This window comes from Nicotiana tabacum, chromosome 7 (assembly GCF_000715075.1).
Source record: "Nicotiana tabacum cultivar K326 chromosome 7, ASM71507v2, whole genome shotgun sequence".
NCBI lineage: Eukaryota > Viridiplantae > Streptophyta > Magnoliopsida > Solanales > Solanaceae > Nicotiana > Nicotiana tabacum.
This window is the reverse complement of record NC_134086.1, coordinates 64,952,380-64,960,817: the sequence shown is the minus strand read 5'-3', so window position 1 is coordinate 64,960,817 and position 8,438 is coordinate 64,952,380.

Below are 8,438 nucleotides of genomic sequence, written 5' to 3'. Positions count from 1 at the left end.
TTTACATATCAAATACCTCCACCTTTTCACACACCCCATCCACATATCAAACACCTCCACCCAAATATCAAACCCCTCAACCCACAAACCAAGCACCACCGCCCACATATCAACCCTCATCTCCCTGATATTCCCAACCAGTCGTTGTCCATCACACCTATAACTCCCAACCATCCCATTTCCAATCACCTCCAACTCGCCAAAACTTTCCAAGACTAAGACCTAACTTCGATCGCAAGCTACCCAAATAATACACTGCCATTACTGAGCCCATCGACCAATTGTATGAAGGGTTAAAAGCTACGGGTTACGTCACTCGTGTTCCCGATGTGGCATTAGAAAACCCATCCCAATAGGTAAATCCTAACAAAACTCATGCATACCATTCTGGTATGAAGGGGCACACCACTCCTAAGTGTCGAACATTGAAGTATAAGATCCAGACGCTGATTGACAACAACGTCATACATGCAAAGGAAGCTACACCTAATATTCACAACAACCCCCTCCCTGATCATAGAGGTGATGTTGTACATGTGATAGAGATGAATGAAGAATTGGACCCTGAGGGGTCGATTGGGCTTATTTGAGAAGGTGATGACTTTAAAGTTATAGTCACACTTACTCCTATTGTGGTACATACTCAGTCACTAATCGAGGTTGAGGTAACCGCATCAGTTCCATCCGAGGTGGAGGTGGCTCTGCCTACAGCCACCCCCGCTCCATTTGAAGTTGAAGTGGTCACACCTTTCACTGTGACAGTATCAACCACACCTCCATTCAACTCAAAAGCAATACCCTAGGATTATGTTGCCGAGGCTCGGTGAAAAGGGAAGGCCAAGGTAGAGGAATCTGACGCCACACAAGAAATGACTAGAACTGGAAGAGTCTATACACCTGAACATTTAATAGGTTCAAGTAAGGATGCCACTACTAGGCAGACTATCATTGAGACCAGGTTGAATAACCTTTGGAGGAAAGTACAAGCAAAGGAGTATTCTGTCATTGACCATCTGAACAAAACCCCGACTCAGATATTTAACCTGTCATTGTTGCAAAATTCAGAGGCACATAAGAACGCTTTAATAAAAGTTCTGAGCGAAGCTTATGTACCCAAAAACATCACTGGTGGAGAAATGGCCAATATGTGGGGTAAGTATTGGAAAGTCATAAGATTATCTTCCACAAAAATGAGGTACCACCTGAGGGGCTGAATCACAATCGAGCATTACACATTACAGTGCAATTTGAAGACAAATTCATTGCCAGGGTCTTGGTTGATGGAGGGTCAAGCCTAAATATTTGTCCATTTGACACTCTAAAAAGGTTGGACAAAGGTTTTCATGAAATACGGGTAGGAAGCATGAACGTGAAAGCTTTTGATGGATCCTAAAGGGCCACGATCGGGGAAATCAATCTTTACTTGCATATGGGGCCAACTTGGTTCGACGTCGAGTTTCAGGTGCTTGACATACCAGCCTCATATCATCTTCTGTTAGGCTGGCCATGGATCCATGTTGCTGGAGACATAACTTCCATACTACATCAAGCCATGAAGTTTGAATGGAACCGTCAGGAGGCAATCATTCATGGAGATGGAAGTAACCCCATTTACACTAGTCAAACCATCCTGGCCATTGAACATAGAAGAAGGCTAGGAAGGGAAACCTATCATCACATTGAACGGGTCAATGCCATCGAGAAGGATAAATGGTGGAGCAGTAAAATAGAAAGCATATTGGCATGGTCTGGATATGAACTCGACAAAGGATTGGGAAAGAACCTCCAAGGTGTAACCAAACCAATACAGCTAAAAATCATAGTACCACCTTTGGGCTCGGATACCAGTACATATGGCAAGATTATAGAAATTGTTCGCCTCCATGGTGTGGACTATACGACCCTCTCAAGAAACCAGTGCCATGCTTGGAATAAGCTTTTCACCAAGCTGATACAATATGGGGGACTGCAGAAGAGGAAGCACTCGTTGGGTTGAAGAATTTCTTCTTGCACGATGAGGACATGGACTTCAGTGCCATAATTGAGGAGAAGGATGAAGAAGGCCTCACCATTCAAATCATAAAGAAGGGATCCGGTCTCAGGAATTGGACCGCTACACCATCCTGAGCCCGCTGAGTCCCTAGGTAGCTTGGCAGATTTTACTTTTATATCCATTCTAGGCATTTAAGATTTCCCGCAATTTTGTTTTAAGATTTACTTGTTTCAAAATAAATGCTCGATTCGTCCAGCCGTACTTTGTCTGGATGATTTTTAAGTTTTAATCAAATGCATTTGCTCTTTATTGTTCACTACTATCTTTATACTTTTCCTTTCTACAGAATTATTATTACTTTTCTTGAAGAACCAATGACTGTGATATGTAATGAGGCAACATAACATGAGAATAGTGATTCAGATGAAGAAGATGAGATACTCAAGGAAATTGTTAAGGAGGTTGAAAACTTTTATAATAAGCCTAAGTCCAATATGGACGAGACCGAAACAGTAAATTTGGGAGACGCCGAGACTGTCAAGGAGACTTGCATCAGCATTCACTTGTCACCAATAGACAAGGAAGAGTACATTAGCTTTCTAAAAGTGTATAAGGATATTTTTGCATAGTCGTATGATGACATGACCGGTTTGAGCATATCTATAGTGGCTCGCAAGCTGCCTACCAATCCTATGTGTCCGCTAGTAAAACAGAAACTCAGAAAGTTCAAACCAGACATGAGCCTGAAAATCAAGGAGGAAGTTACCAAGAAGATCAAATCCAAAGTTATCAGGGTGGTTGAGTACCCAACATGGGTAGCTAACATTGTGCCAGTTCCAAAGAAAGATGGGAAGGTCAGAGTATATGTTGACTATCGGGATTTAAATAGAGCAAGTCCCAAGGACGACTTCCCACTCCCAAATATACACATATTGATCGATAATTGTGCCAAGCATGAACTCCAATCCTTTGTAGATTGCTTTGCGGTCTATCACTAAATTTGGATGGATGAAGAAAATGCAGAAAAGACAGTTTTTATTACACCTTAGGGTGTATACTGTTACAAGATGATGCCATTCAGCCTGAAGAATGTTGAGGCCACTTACATGAGAGCCATGACAACTATCTTCTATGACATGATACACAAAGAAATAGAGGTTTATGTGGACAACGTCATTATCAAATCCAAGAGGGTCACAGATCACATAGCGGACTTGAAAAAGTTCTTTAACAGGCTAAGGAGGTACAACTTGAAACTAAACCCCGTAAAATGTGCATTCGGGGTTCCTGCAAGAAAATTATTGGGATTCATCGTACAATCGTCGAGGGATCGAACTGAATCCGTCCAAAGTCAAGGCTATTCAGGAGTTACCGCCACCTAAGAGCAAAAAGGATGTGATGAGCTTCCTAGGACATCTCAACTATATCAGTCGCTTCATAGCATAGTCCATAGTCATATGTGAACCCATATTCAAGATGATGAAGAAAGATGTTGAAACAAGCTGGACAGAGGATTGTCAGAAAGCTTTTGATAAGATCAAGGAGTACCTGTCCACACCACCAGTTCTGATCCCACCAGAACCAGGACGACCTTTACTACTCTATCTATCTATATTAGATGGAGCCTTTGGATGTGTTTTGGGACAACATGATGAGACGAGAAGGAAGGAGCAGCCCATATACTACATGAGTAAGAAGTTTATGCCTTACGAAGCACGGTACTCTTTGCTTGAACGCACTTGTTGTGCTTTGACCTGGACAACTCAGAAATTGAGGCCTTACTTCTGTACATACACTACACACCTCATATCAAGGATGGACCATCTAAAGTACATATTCCAGAAACCCATGCCGACTAGAAAGTTGGCTAAATGGCAGATACTATTGAGTGAGTTCGACATCATCTACGTAACTCAAATGGCAGTCAAAGGACAAGCATTGGCAGATTACCTTGCTGAAAATCTGGTGGAAGGAGCATACGAACCTTTGAAGACATATTTTCCTGATGAAGAAGTATCATTTGTCGGAGAAGATATTACCGAAGCATACAACGATTAGAGGATGTTCTTTGATGGAGCTGCAAATTTCAGAGGAGTGGGTGTTGGAGCAATTGTTGTATCAGAAACGGGTCAACATTATCTGGTATCTACTAAACTTAGATTTCCATGCACCAACAACATGGCAGAGTATGAAGCTTGCATACTAGGGCTCAAGATGGAGGTCAACATGAACATTCAGGAGTTGCTGTTAATCGATGATTCACATTTGCTTGTGCACCAGGTGCAAGGAGAGTGGGCTACCAAGAATTCCAAGATATTGCCATATCTGCACTATGTGCAGGAACTAAGAAAGAGGTTTACAAAGATAGAATTCTGACATGTGCCCAGAATTCAGAATGAGTTTGCCTATGCATTGACCACTTTGTCATCTATTATACAACATCCAGATAAGAATTATATTGATCCCATCCCGGTGAAATACATGATCAGCCAACATATTGTGCTTATGTTGAAGAAGAAACAAATGGAAAGCCTTGGTTCCATGACATCAAGGAGTACTTATTAAAGGGGAAATATCCGGAGCATGAAAATCACACTCAGAAATGCACACTCCGAAGATTTTAAAATCACTTCTTCAACAACGGAGGGAACTTGTACAGAATAACTCCTGATCTAGGTTTACTAAGATGTGTCAACGCAAAGGAAGATTCTAAGCTACTTGGGGATGTACATGCTGGGACCTGTGGCCCGCACATGAACGGTTTCATATTGGCTAAGAAGGTACTTAGGATCGGTTACTTTTGGATGACCATGGACATAGATTGCATCCAGTATATCCACAAATTCTTTCAATGCCAGGTACATGCCGATATGATAAAAGTGCCGCCAAACGAGCTCAATGCAACAAGCTTACCTTGGCCATTCGCTTCCTGCGAATGGATGTTATTGGTCCTATTGAGCCCACTACTTCAAACGGGCACAGATTTATTCTGGTAGCCATTGACTACTTCACAATATGGGTTGAGGTTGCATCTTACAAAGCTGTAACCAAGAAAGTCGTCGCAGATTTTGTCAAAGATCGTATTGTCTGCCGATTCGAGTCCCTGAGTCCATTGGTACTAATAATGCTGCCAATCTCAACAGTGATCTGATGAAAGCTATGTCTGAAACTTTCGAAATCAAGCACAATAATTCCACACCCTATAGACCACAGATGAATGGAGCCGTAGAAGCCGCCAACAAAAAAATCAATAAGATATTAAGGAAGATTTTAGAGAATCACAAACAGTGGCATGAAAATCTACCTTTTAGTTTTATTGAGATACCGCACTACGGTTCGCACATCAATCGGGCAGCTCTCTACATGCTAGTTTATGGTACCGAAGTTGTCATCCTAGCCAAAGTAGAGATTTCTTCTTTGAGAGTCATACATGAAGTTGAACTCAGCGATGTAGAATGGATAAGGAGTCACAATGAACAATTGGCCCTTATCGATGGAAAAAAGATGAAAATAGTGTGTCACAGCCAACTTTATCAGAATAGAATGTCCAAAGCTTTCAATAAAAGGGTCAAACCAAGGCAATTTGCACCAGGTCAGTTGGTGTTGAAGAAGATCTTCCCATATCAAGGTGAAGCCAAAGGAAAATTTTCCCCCAACTGGCAAGGTCCGTACATGGTTCACAAGGTGCTTACAGGAGGAGCACTCATACTTACAGAAATGGATGGAGAAATCTGGCCAATACCAATCAATTTAGATACAGACAAGAGAGATACTACGCTTAGATTATTTACATTTCCTCATCTGATGTAATTGAACTATGCTTGACCTGATTCCGGTTAAAGAGGGGATATGTAGGCAGCCTTATAGGTTCGGTCATATCATAATAAAATTTTTATTTCCCCCAAGATCAGAAACTGGGGCAAAATTTTGAGGAGGTCCTCAAAATTCCGGAGCAAGTCCAGCCAACGCCAACATGTGTCAGACGGTCCGTAATCAGTTAAGAAACTTGGGCAGAATTTTGAGAAGGATTCTCAAAATTCTGAAGAAGGTTCAGCGAGATCCATTATCCGCAAACAGTGGAAGGATCATCTACTAAATGGGGGCAGAATTTTGAGAAGAACCTTTAAAATTCTAACATAAGAGAGCTGCAATGCCTTTGAGATGTTACAGTCACTAATTCATCAAAAATTATTTGCTATATCAATACATTTATAAAAACAACTCTATTTTTATCAATAATTGCATATTTTCAAAAACTCTATTTCCATAACAGTCAGGTGTCACCGAGGGGAACTCAAAGGCTCTCAAAACGAAGCAAGGTAAAGCTAGCGGACAGAAGCACGAACCAACCTCCCCCCACAAAACTTACAATTTTTCTTTGAACGCAAGCACATTTGACGTAATGATAACACTCGCAAACATATATACACAAAGAAAATTCACCATCCATCCGGCTATCAGACACTGAATATATCTCCAGATAAGAAATACACTACTCTTATTTGCTACTCGCTCTTTGGATGGGACTAATCCTTGTCCCCCATATCAGCATGAGGCTAATCCCTGCCTACATATTTGCATGAGGCTAATCCCTGCCTCAATATTTGCATGAGGCTAATCTTTGCCTCCACATTTGCATGAGGCTAATCCCTGCCTCCATATTTGAATGAGGCTAATCCTTGCCTCCATATCTGTATGAGGCTAATCCCTGCCTCCATATTTTCATGAGGCTAATACGTGCCTCCATATCTGCATGAGGCTAATCCTTGCCTCCATATTTGCATTAGGATAATCCCTGCCTCTATATTTGCATGAGGCTAATCCTTGCCTCCATATTTGCATGAGGCTAATCCTTGCCTCCATATCTACATGAGGCTAATCCTTGCCTCCATATATGCATGAGGATAATCCTTGCCTCCATATTTGCATGAGGCTAATCCCTGCCTCCATATTTGCATGAGGCTAATCCCTGCCTCCATATTTGCATGAAGCTAATCCCTGCCTCCATATTTGCATGAGGTTAACCCTTGCCTCTATACCTGCATTAGGCTAATCCTTGCCTCTCTATTGGCATGAGGCTAATCACTGCCTCCACACTTGCATGAGGCTAATCCTTGCCTCCCCATCTGCATGGGACTAAGTAATGTCCCTCTTGCACGAATATTGTTCTATGTCTAGTACTATTTATTTACTTTTCAATTGGGCTAAGCTCTGCCCTCCATTTCACAAGACTATGCCTTGTCTTGATAACATCATGACTATTGCATATCATGGGCTAAAATATTTCCAACCAATCCAAAGGCGTTATAGTTTAAAAGGCATCATCATCATAGCCGGAAGACACTATGCCATGGCCTGAGGATCCCTCAAATTTGTATATCATTATTCAAAGTCGTCATGGTTCAAAGGCACCACTGTCATGGCTTGAGAACATCATTTCATGGCCTGCAAATCCCTCACTAAACAATTCATGGCCCAGGACATCATAGTTAACCGTCCAAAGACAACCTTCATGGTCCAAAGGGAATCTGCATCATGTTTAAATGTTTGCAAATACATGTTTGTAGCATCTTTTATCTGTAGGTAACCAGTAATCAACTGCTATCCTAGCAGGAGCGATCTCGCTCCAGTTCCATCAACTGTCCCAAACCTTAACCGCTCACCATAGCCTCTTCTGCATCTCGTGTCCGTTCTTGCAATAATTTAATTGGCATATTCCGTCGATGAATCCAGAACTACACATGGCCTGATTCCTGAAAAACCAGGGATATGTAGGCAACTCGAAGACCGGAGTCCGGCCTCTATTTTTCAAAGCATCCCGCCAGATCAAAATTGGCCATCATTTCTTTACCCGAAAACTCTTTCATCCTTCCCGGGTAAAGAGGGGTAGCTGTTGATGCCCAATTTTTTCCTATATATTTTTAATACATAAATATACTTTCAAAATATCATATATGCATATATATAAGCATGCATAAGCATTTTTATGATTTTTCTATAATTTTAAAGGCTTCACATAGATTTATTTCCTCCCTTTTTACTCATAAAATCACCAATAATTATCCTTCAAATTATTTTTGTGGTGATTTAGCTATCTAAATTCTATATTTGTGCCAAAATATTGCTTAAATATTTTTAGTACATTTTTATAATTGTATTTACATTTTTAAAAGTCCATTTGCATATAATTGCAATATTAGGCCTATTAATGTACAATTACTTTATTAATGCATAAAAGGGTCTTTTATATTTTAAAAATATTAAACAACTATTTTAAATAATTTTAGTACATGAAATTATTTTTTAGAAATCATTTATTATTTATTATAAATTATATAGTGTTGGATTGGCTATTTAAAACTTGGTCAAATTGTATTTCAATATCAGCCTCAATCCAACCCAATACCCCAGCCCAATTTCTGATCAAATTACCTGACCCAAGACC